The sequence below is a fragment of the Bison bison genome, unplaced genomic scaffold (assembly GCF_000754665.1).
Source record: "Bison bison bison isolate TAMUID 2011002044 unplaced genomic scaffold, Bison_UMD1.0 scf7180017864337, whole genome shotgun sequence".
Classification (NCBI taxonomy): domain Eukaryota; kingdom Metazoa; phylum Chordata; class Mammalia; order Artiodactyla; family Bovidae; genus Bison; species Bison bison.
In genome coordinates, this window is record NW_011494909.1 from 26,083 (window position 1) to 36,444 (window position 10,362).

Genomic DNA, 10,362 nt, shown 5'->3' on the forward strand with positions numbered 1-10,362 from the left:
TCTTTCTCGAGTTGACGCAGGAAACTTTGGGTTCCCTTGCGGTGTGACGGTGACCTCAGGGAGCTTCTCATGGTGCCTATGGGAAGTCAGGAATCCTTTCAAGTTGTAAGGGGCCTCTCTGGATTCCTCTGGAGTCGGTGCAATGAAAGAGGGCCTCACCTGTGGTTGAGATGGGAAACTCAGGGTTCCTCTCATGTTCTGATGTGGATCTCAGTGTGTGTCTGCAGTTTCAAACAGGGAGTCAGGTCTCGACTTGTGCTGAGGCATGGAACTCTGCTTTCCTCTCGAGCTGTAAAAGAGGTTTTAGGCCTCCATTCGAGTTGAACTGGGGACCTGTTCCTTTTCTCAAATTTGCAACCGGGTTATCAGGCCTCCCTTCATGTTGTGATTTGATTCTCGGGGTTCCGTTCGTATCGGTGCAAGGCAATCAGGCCTTATCTCAAGTGGATGGGGAAATCCGTGTCTTTCCAACTGTGGCAAGACCCCGAGTTCCTGTCCAATTTCAACTTGAGACCGGCCTCCTCTTGAGTAGCGACGGGGACGTCGGCATTCCTTTCCAAATGAAGCAGGGGAATCGTCCCTCATCTCGAGTTGAGAAGGGGAAAAAGGGCTCTTCTGGAGCTTTGGCCAGAAACTCAGCATTCCTCTCGAGTGGGAACGGGTATCTCGGGAAGCTTCTGGGGTTTCATAAAAGGTGTCAAGTTCCCTTTCGAGTTCCAAGAGGGAATGTGAGATTTCTTGGAAAACACTGCAGTGTAAAAGGGCCTCATCTCGTGTGGAGGGGAGAATTTCGTAGTTTTTGTGGAGTTGTGGCGGGAAGCTTAGGGTTCCTCTCGAGTTCCATGGGGACTTGGAGGACATGTTCGTGTTTCCTCAGGGATGTCAAATCTGCTGTCTGCCATGGGAACCTCGGGATTCCTCTCGCGTTGCTGCAGGGATGAGTAGGGCCTCCTCTCAAGCTGAGGTGGGAACCTCAGGGTTCTTCTCCATTTCTGACATTGATCTCAGTTTTTCTGTGGAGTTTGAGCAGGGGAGGCAGATCTGGTTTTATGTTGAGGCATGGAACTTGGCTTGCCTCTCGATTTGTGAATGGGGCGTCAGGCCTCTTGTCGAGTTGAATTTGGAACCTGCGGCTTTTTCTGGAAGATGCAACTGAGGTGTCAATGCCCCTTCGTGTTGTGAGTCGATACTCAGTGTTCCATTCGAATCGGTGCAGGGGCATCAGGCCTTATCTCGAGTGGATGGGGAAATCGGTGTCTTTGGGATTCTGGCACCACCCTAGAGGGTTCCTGTCAAGGTTCAATGTAAGACCGGCCTCCTCTTGAGCTGTAACCGGAATGTCGGGATTCCTTTCCAGACAAAACAGGGAAATTGACCCTCATCTCGAGATGAGGAGGGGCAAAGGGGCTCCGATTGGGGTGTGCCGGGAAACTCGGTGTTCCTCTCGAGTGGGGACGGGTATGTCACAGAATCTGGAGTTGCCTAAAGGGTGTCGATTACCACTTCGAGTTTCAAGAGGGAACGTGTGATTTCTCTTGAGACACTGCAGTGGGAAAGGGCCTTATCTCGTGTTGAGGTGAGAATACCGTGGTTTTCTTCGAGGCTTGGCGGGAAGTTTGGGGTTCCTCTCATGTTGCTACATGAACCTTAGTGTCCCAATCTTATTGCCTCAGGCAAGTCAGGTCTCATTTCGAGTTGTGACGGGCACCTCGGGATTCCTCACAAGTCACTGCAGTGGAAATAGGCCTCATTTAGACTTGTGTCCATAAACTCCGTGTTCTTCTCCAGTGGTGACAGGGATCTCAGGGTTGTGTTCAAGGTTCACCTGAGGAGTCAGGCCTCATCTCGAGTTGAAGCAAAGAACACTGCTCTCCTCTTGAGATGCAACGCGAATCTCTTGGAGCCTTTGGAGTGGCCTAAAGGGAGTGAAGCCTTCTATGCAGCTTTAAGAGGGAACTCAGGATTGCACTCTAGGCTCTGCAGGAAATAGAAGGTCCTCATCTGGCGATGACGGGGGTATCTCTTGGTTTTTCTTGAGTTGTGGCAGGAAGTATGGTGTTTCGAGTTACAACGGGTTCTCAGGGAGAGTCTCTTGTCCCAAGGGAAGTCCAATCTCCATTCGAGTTGTGAGGGAGAGCGCTGGATTGCTCTCGAGTCACGGCAGGGGAATCAGGCCTCAATGCGCATTCAAGAGTGAATCTCGAGGTCTATCTCGAGTTGCGGCAAGACACTTTGTGTTCCCTCGAGTTGCAAAGGTGACCTCAGGGAGCTTCTCAATGATGCCTATGGGAAGTCAGGATTCATTTCATGTTGTGAGTGGCCTCTCGGGATTCCTCTGGGGTCAGTGCAATGGAAGAGGGTCTCATCTGCAGTTGAAACGGGAACCTCAGGTTTCCTCCCTGTTCTGACGAGGATCTCGGGTGTGTGTCCGAAGTTTCAAACACAGAGTCAAGTCTCGACTTGTGTTGAGGCATGGATCTCTGCTTTCCTCTCGAGCTGTAAAAGAGGTTTCAGGCCTCCAGTTGAGTTAAATTGGGGACCTGGGGCTTTTCTCAAATTTGCAACTGGGGTATCAGTCCTCCCTTCATGTTGTGAGTTGATTCTCAGGGTTCTATTCGAATAGGTGCAAGGGAATCAGGCCTTATCTCGACTGGATGGGGATATCCATGTCTTTCAAACTGTGGCAAGACCACCGGGTTCCTTTCCAGTTTCAAGTAGTGACCGGCCTCTGCTTGAGGTGCGACGTTGATGTTGGCATTCCTTTCCAGACGAAGCAGGGGAATTGACACTCATCTCGAGTTGAGGAGGGGAAAACGGGGCTCATCTTGAGTTGTGGTGGGAAACTCAGTGTTGCTCTCCAGTGGGAACGGGTATCTCGGGAAGCTTCTGGGGTCTCGTAAAGGGTGTCAAGTTCCCTTTCGAGTTCCAAGAGGGAACGTGGGATTTCTTGGGAAATGCTGCAGCGTAAAAGGGCCTCATCTCGCGTGGAGGGGAGAATTTTGTGGTTTTTGTGGAGTAATGGCAGGAAGCTTAGGGTTCCACTCAAGTTGTGTGTGGACATGGGGGACCTGCTCATGTCTCTTCAGGGAAGTCAGATCTTTTGAGGTGTGAGGGGCACCTCGGGATTCCTCTCGCATTGCTGCAGTGATGAATAGGGCCTCATCTTGAGTTGAGGCAGGAACTTCAGGGTTCCTCTCCATTTATGACATCAATCTCGGGGTTTGTGTGGAGTTTGAACAGGGGAGATAGGCCTCATCTTGTGTTGAGGCATGGAACTTGGCTTGCCTCTCAAGCTGTGAATGGGGTGTCAGGCCTCTTGTTGAGTTGGATTTGGAACCTGCGGCTTTTTCTGGAGGTTGCACCCGGGGTGTCAGTGCCACTTCATATTGGGTCTCGATACTCAGGGTTACATTCGAATCGGTGCCGGGGCATCAGGCCTTATCTGGAGTGGATGTAGAAATCGATGTCTTTGGGATAGTGGCAAGACCCACTAGGGTTCCTGTCGAGTTTCAATGTGAGACCGGCCTCCACTTGAGGTGCAATGGGAACATTGGGATTCCTTTCCAGACAAAGCAGGGGAATTGACCCCCATCTTGAGATGTGGAGTGGCAAAGGGGCTCAGATTGAGGTGTGCCGGGAATCTTTGTTTTCCTCTTGAGTGGGGACAGGAATGTCCGGGAACTTCCTGAGTTGCATCAAGGGTGTCAGGAGGGAACGTCTTTCACATTTCCAGAGGGAACGCGGGATTTCTCTCGAGACACTGCTCTGGAAAAGGGCCTAGTCTCACATTGAGGGGAGAATCTCGTGTTTTTTCTCAAGTTGCAGCAGGAAACATGGGGTTCCTCTTGAGTTGCAATGGGGAACTCAGGGACCCGCTCGTGTTCTCTCATAGAAGTCAGGTTTCTTTTCGAGGTGCGAGGGGCACGTCAGGATTCCTCTCGAGTCACTGCCGGCAAATAGGGCCATGTCTAGAGTTCAGTCGGGAAACTCAGTGTTCCTCTCCGGTGGCAACAGGCATCTCGGGCTTCCTATCAAGGTTCAGCTAGGGAGTCAGGCCTCATCTGGTGTTGAGGCATGGAACTCCGCATTCCTCTCGAGTTGTCAAAGGGGGGTCAGGGCTCCAGTCGAGTTCATGCGGGGAATTTGGGCTTTTTCTAGAGATCAGCAGGGGAGACAGGCCTCCCATCCTTTTGTGAGGGGATACTCGGTGTTCCATTGGATCCGGTGCAGGGGAATAAGGACTTATCTCGAGCTGAGGGGGAACTTGGCCTCCCATTTTGCTTCAAGTAGGATCTGCGGGGTTCCACTCGAGATTCAGTAGGTGAGACAGGCTTTCTCTTGTGGTGTGAGCGGAAGTTGGGATTCCTCTTGAGTTGAAGAAGGGAATGGGGCCTCATCTCCAGGTGAGGTGGGAAACACAGGGCTCTTCTCTACTTGTGGTGGGAAACTCGGCTTTCATCTTGAGTTGTGACAGGGATCTCTGGGCCCCCTTGAGTTGCATGAAGGGAGTCAACCCTCCTCTTGAATTTTAAGAGGGAACTTGGGATTGCTCTCAAGGCGCTGCAGGAGAAAATGGCTTCTTCTCACGTTGATGGGGGAATCTCATGGTTTTTCTCGAGTTGCGGTGGGAGGCTTGGGACTCCTCTCCAGGTACCACGGGGAACTCAGGGAGCCTCTCGTGTTGCCTTAGGGAAGTCAAGTCTCCATTTGAGTTGCGAAGGGGAGCACAGGAGTGCTCTGGAGTAATGGCAGGTGAATCAGGCCTCAGTTCACGTGGAAGTGGGAATCTCAAGGTGTTTCTCGAGTTGTGGCAGGAAGTTTGGGTTCCCTTGAGTTGCCACGGGGACCTGAGGGAACATCTCATGTGGTCTCTGGGAAGTCAGGAATGCTTTCAAGGTGTGAGGTGCCTCAAGGGATTCCTCTTGAGTTGGTACAGGGGACTAGGGCCCCATCTCGAATTGAGGCAGGAAATTCAAGGTTCCTCTCAAACTCTGACAGGGATCTTGGGTTTCCTATGGAGATCCCACTGGGGAGTCAGATGTCATCTCATGTTGGGGCATGGAACTCCACTTCCCTCTCCAGGTGGAAAAGGGGTGTCACACCTCCTGTCGAGTTGAGGTAGGGATCTGGGACTATTTCTAGAGGCCCCACGGGGCTCTCAATCCTCCATTCTTGTTGTGACTTGATACTTGGGGTGACATTCTAGTCGTTTCAGGGGAATGAGGCCTTATCTCTAGTGGTGGGGACATCAGGGTCTTTTCAAACGGTGGCCTGACCACCCGAGTTCCTCTCGAGTTTCAAGGTGAGATGGCCTCCTCCTGAGGTGCGACGGGAAAGTCGGGATTCCTTTGCAGATGAAAAAGGGGAATGGGCCCTCATCTTGAGGTGAGGAGGGGAAAATGGGGCTCTTCTTGAGTTGTGGTGGGAATCTCAGTGTTCCTCTCAAGTGGAGACGGGTATATCAGGTAACTTCTTGAGTTGCCTAAAGGGTGTCCAGTACCCTTTCGAGGCTCAAGAGGGAAGGTGGGATTTCTCTCAAGACGCTGCAGTGGAAAGGGGCCTCATCTCGCATTGAAGGGAGACTCTCCTGGGTTTTCTTGAGTTTCGATGGGACCTCAGTGACCCGCTCGTGTTGCCTCAGGAAAGTCAAGTCTCCATTCAAGTTTCGAGGGGCCTCTTGGGATTCCTCTCCCATCAGTGCAGGGGCATAGGGCCTCATCTCGAGTTGAGGCCAGAACCTCAGGGTTCCTCTCCAGTTCTGACATGGATCTCGGGGTTCCTGTGGAGTTTCAAAAGGGAAGTCAGGCCTTGTCTCATGTGGTGACATGGAACTCTGCTTCCCTCTCAAGGTGTAACAGAGGTGTCAGGCTTCCTGTAAAGTGGACACAGGGGTCTGGGGCTTTTTCTCAAGGTGCCACAGGGCTGTCACACCTCCCTTCGTGTTTTGAGTTGATCCACGGTGTTCCAGTCAAGTCAGTGCAGGGGAATCAGGCATATCTGGAGTGGATGTGGAAATTGGGGTCTTTTCGAATTGACACACGACTCCTGGGAATGCGCTTGAGTTTCAAGGTTAGACCGGCCTCCTCCTGAGGGGCGACGGCAATGTTGGGATTCCTTTCCTGATGAAGCAGGGGAATCAATCCTCATCTCGAGTTGAGGAGGGTGAAAACGGGGCTCTTCTTGAGTTGTGGTGTGAAACTCGGTGTTCCTCTCCAGTGGGGATGGGCATCTTAGGGACCTTGCTGAGTTGTCTCAAGGGTGTCAAGTATCCTTTCTCATTTCAAGAGGGAATGTGGGGTTTCTCTCGAGACACTGCTCTGGAAAAGGGCCTCATCTCACGTTGAGGGGAGAATCTCGTGGTTGTTCTCGAGTAGCGGAGAGAAGCTTGTGGTTCCTCTTGAGTTGTGACGGGGACCTCAGGGACCCACTCGTGTTGCCTCAGAGAAGTCAGTTGTCTTCCAGTTGTGAGGGGCACGTCAGGATTCCTCTCGAGTCATTGCCGGTGAATAGGGCCGTGTCTAGAGTTCAGCTGGGAAACTCAGTGTTCCTCTCCAGCGGGGACCAGGATCTCGGGCTTCCTATCAAAGAGAAAACGGCCTCATCTCGCGTTGACAGGGGAATCTCGTGGTTTTTCTCGAGTTGCTGTGAGAGGCTTCAGATTCCTCTCCAGGTACCATGGGGAACTCAGGGAGCCTCTTGTGTTGCCTCAGGGAAGTCAAGTCTCCATTCTAATAGCAAGGGGGAGGGCGGGAATGCTCTGGAGTAATGGCAGGTGAATCAGGCCTCAATTCGCATGGAACGGAAAATCTCAAGGTGTTTCTCCAGTTGCAGAAGGAAGTTTGGGTTCCCTCGAGTTGCCATGGGGACCTGAGAGAGCCTCTCATGTGGTCTCTGGTTAGTCAGGAATGCTTTCAAGGTGTGAGGGGCCTCTCGGGATTCCTCTAGAGTTGGTGCAGGCGGCTAGGGCCTCATCTCGAATTGAGGCAGGAAATTCAAGGTTGCTGCAAGGATGAATAGGGCCTCATCTCGACTTGAGGCAGGAACCTCAGGGTTCCTCACCATTTCTGACATCAATCTCGGGCTTTGTGTGGAGTTTGAACAGGGGAGGTAGGCCTCGTCTTGTGTTGAGGCATGGAACTGTGCAGTCCTCTAGAGTTGTCTAAGGGGTGTCAGGCCTCTGGTCGAGTTCAGGCGGGGAATTTGGGCTTTTGCAAGAAGATAGGCAGGGGCGCCAGGCCTCCCATTATGTTATGAGGGGATACTCGGTGTTCCATTGGAGCCAGTGCAGGGGAATCAGGACTTATCTGGAGCAGAGGGGGGACTCGGCATCCTTTTTCCTTGCAGCAGGATCCACAGGGTTCCACTTGAGATTCAATGGGTGTTACAGGCCTTCTCTTGTGGTGCAAGGGGAAGTTGGGATTCCTCTTGAGTTGAAGCTGAGAATGGGCCCTCATCTCCAGATGAGGTGGGACACACGGGGCTCTTGTTGAATTGGGGCGGGAAACTGGGCTTTCATCTTGAGTTGTGACAGGGATCTCTGGGCCCCCTTGAGTTGCATGAAGGGAGTTAAGCCTCCTCTTGAGTTTTGAGAGGGAACTTGGGATTGTTCTCGAGGCGCTGTAGAAGAAAAGGGCCTCATATCGCATTAACTGGGGAATCTCGTTGTTTGTCTCGAGTCACGGTGGGAAACTCAGGGTTCCTCTCCAGCTCTGACAGGGATCTCATAGTCCCTATGGAGATTCCACTGGGGAGTCAGTCGTTGTCTCGTGTTGGGGCATGGAACTCCACTTTCCTCTCGAGGTGGAAAATGGGTGTCAGGCCTCCTGTCGAGTGGAGGAAGGGATCTGGGGCTATTTCTAGAGGCGCCACGGGACTCTCAGTCCTCCCTCCGTGTTGTGAGTTGATACTCGGGGTGACATTCGAGTCGTTGCAGGGGAATGAGGCCTTATCTCGAGTGGACGGGGACATCAGGGTCTTTTCGAAGGGTGGCATGACCCCTGGAGTTCCTCTCGAGTTTCAGGGTGAGACCGGCCTCATCCTGAGGTGCGATGGGAACGTCAGGATTCCTTTGCAGATGAAGCAGGGGAATGGACCCTCATCTCGAGATGAGGAGGGGAAAATGGGGCTCTTCTTGAGTTGTGGCAGGAAACTCGGTGTTCCTCTTGAGTGCAGACGGGTATGTCGGGGAACTTCTTGATTTGCCTGAAGAGTGTCAAGCACCCTTTCGAAGCTCAAGAGGGAAGGTGGGATTTCTCTCGAGATGCTGCAGCAGAAAGAGGCCACATCTTGTGTTGAGGGGAGACTCTCATGGGTTTTCTCGAGTTGCAGCAGGAAACTTGGAGTACCTCTTGAGTTGCGACGGGGACCTCAGGGACCCACTCATGTTGCCTCAGGAACATTAAGTCTCCATTCGAGTTGCGAGGGGCCTCTTGGGACTCCTCTCCCAGCGGTGCAGGCTCATAGGGCATCATCTCGAGTTGAGGCTGGAACCTCAGTATTCCTCTCCAGTTCTCACATGGACCTCGGGGTTCCTATGGAGTTTTAACAGGGGAGTCAGGCCTCGTCTCATGTGGAAACATGGAACTCTGCTTCCCTCTCAAGGTGTAAAAGAGTTGTCAGGCTTCCTGTCGAGTGGACACAGGGGTCTGGGGCTTTTTCTCAAGGTGCCACGTGACTGTCACACCTCCCTTCATGTTTTGAGGCAATCTGCAGGGTTCCAGTCAAGCCCGCGCAGGGGAATCAGGTTTATGTGGAGTGGATGAGGAAATCGGGGTCTTTTGGAATTGAGGCACGACTCCTGGGGATGCGTTCGAGTTTCAAGGTGAGACCTCCCTCCTCCTGAGTTGCAACGGCAACGTCGGGATTCCTTTCCCGACGAAACAGGGGAATCGGCCCTCATCTCGAGTTGAGGAGGGGGAAAACGGGCCTCTTCTTGAGTTGTGGCGTGAAACTTGGTGTTCCTCTCGAGTGGGGATGGGTATATCGGGTACCTTCCTGAGTTGCCTCAAGGGTGTCAAGTATCCTTTCACGTTTCAAGAGGGAACGTGGGGTTTCTCTCGAGACACTGGTCTGGAAAAGGGCCTCATCTCACGTTGAGGGGAGAATCTCGTGGTTCCTTTTGAGTTGCTACAGGGACCTCAGGGACCCGCTCCTGTTGCCTCAGAGAAGTCAGTTGTCTTTTCAAGTTGCAAGGGGCACGTCGGGTTTACTCTCCAGTCATTGCTGGCGAATAAGGCCGTGTCTAGAGTTCAGTCGGGAAAATTGGTTTTCCTCTCCAGCAGTGACCGGGATCTCCTATCAAGGTTCAACTAGAGAGCCAGGCCTCATCTGGTGTTGAGGCATAGAACTCTGCATTCCTCTCGAGTTGTCAAAGGAGTGTCAGGCCTCCAGTCGAGTTCAGGCAGGGAATTTGGGCTTTTTGAAGAGGATAGGCAGGAGCGACAGGCCTCGCACCCTGTTGTGAGGGGATACTCGGTGTTCCTTTGGAGCCAATGCAGGGGAATCAGGACTTATCTGGAGCGGAGGGAGAACTAGGCATCCTTTTTCTTTGCAGCAGGATCCGCAGGGTTCCACTCAAGATTCAAGCAGTGACACAGGCCTCCTCTTGTGGTGTGAGCGGATGTTGGGAATCCTCTCGAGTTGAAGCAGGGAATGGGCCCTCATCTCCAGATGAGGTGGGAAACACAGGGCTCTTCTCTACTTGTGGCAGGAAACTCGGCTTTCATCTCGAGTTGTGACGGGGATCTCTGGGCCCTCTTAATTTGCATGAAGGGAGTCAAGCCTCCTCTCAAGTTTTGAGAGGGAACTTGGGATTGCTCTCGAGGTGCTGCAGGAGAAAAAGGCTTCATCTCGCGTTGACAGGGGAATCTGGTGGTTTGTCTCGAGTTGCGACTGGAGGCTTGGGATTCCTCTTCAGGTACCGCGGGGACTTCAGGGAGCCTCTCCTGTTGCCTCAGGAAAGTCAAGTCTCCATTTGAGTTGCGAGGGCGAGCACGGGAGTGCTCTGGAGTCACGGCAGTGGAATCAGGCCACAATTTGCATGGAAGGGGGAATCTCAAGGTGTTTCTCGAGTTGCGGCAGGAAGTATGGGTTCCCTCGAGTTGTCACGGGAACCTGAGGGAGCCTCTCCTGTTGTCTCTGTGAAGTCAGGAATCCTTTCGAGTTGTGAGGGGCCCCTAGGGATTCCACTCGAGTTGGTTCAGGCGGCTAGGGCCTCATCTCTAGTAGAGGTGGGAAACTCAGTGTTCCTCTCCAGCTTTGACAGGGATCTCAGGGTCCCTATGGAGATTCCACTGGGGATCACATGTAGTCTCGTGTTGCATAATGGAACTCCACTTTCATCTTGAGGTGGTAAAGGGGTGT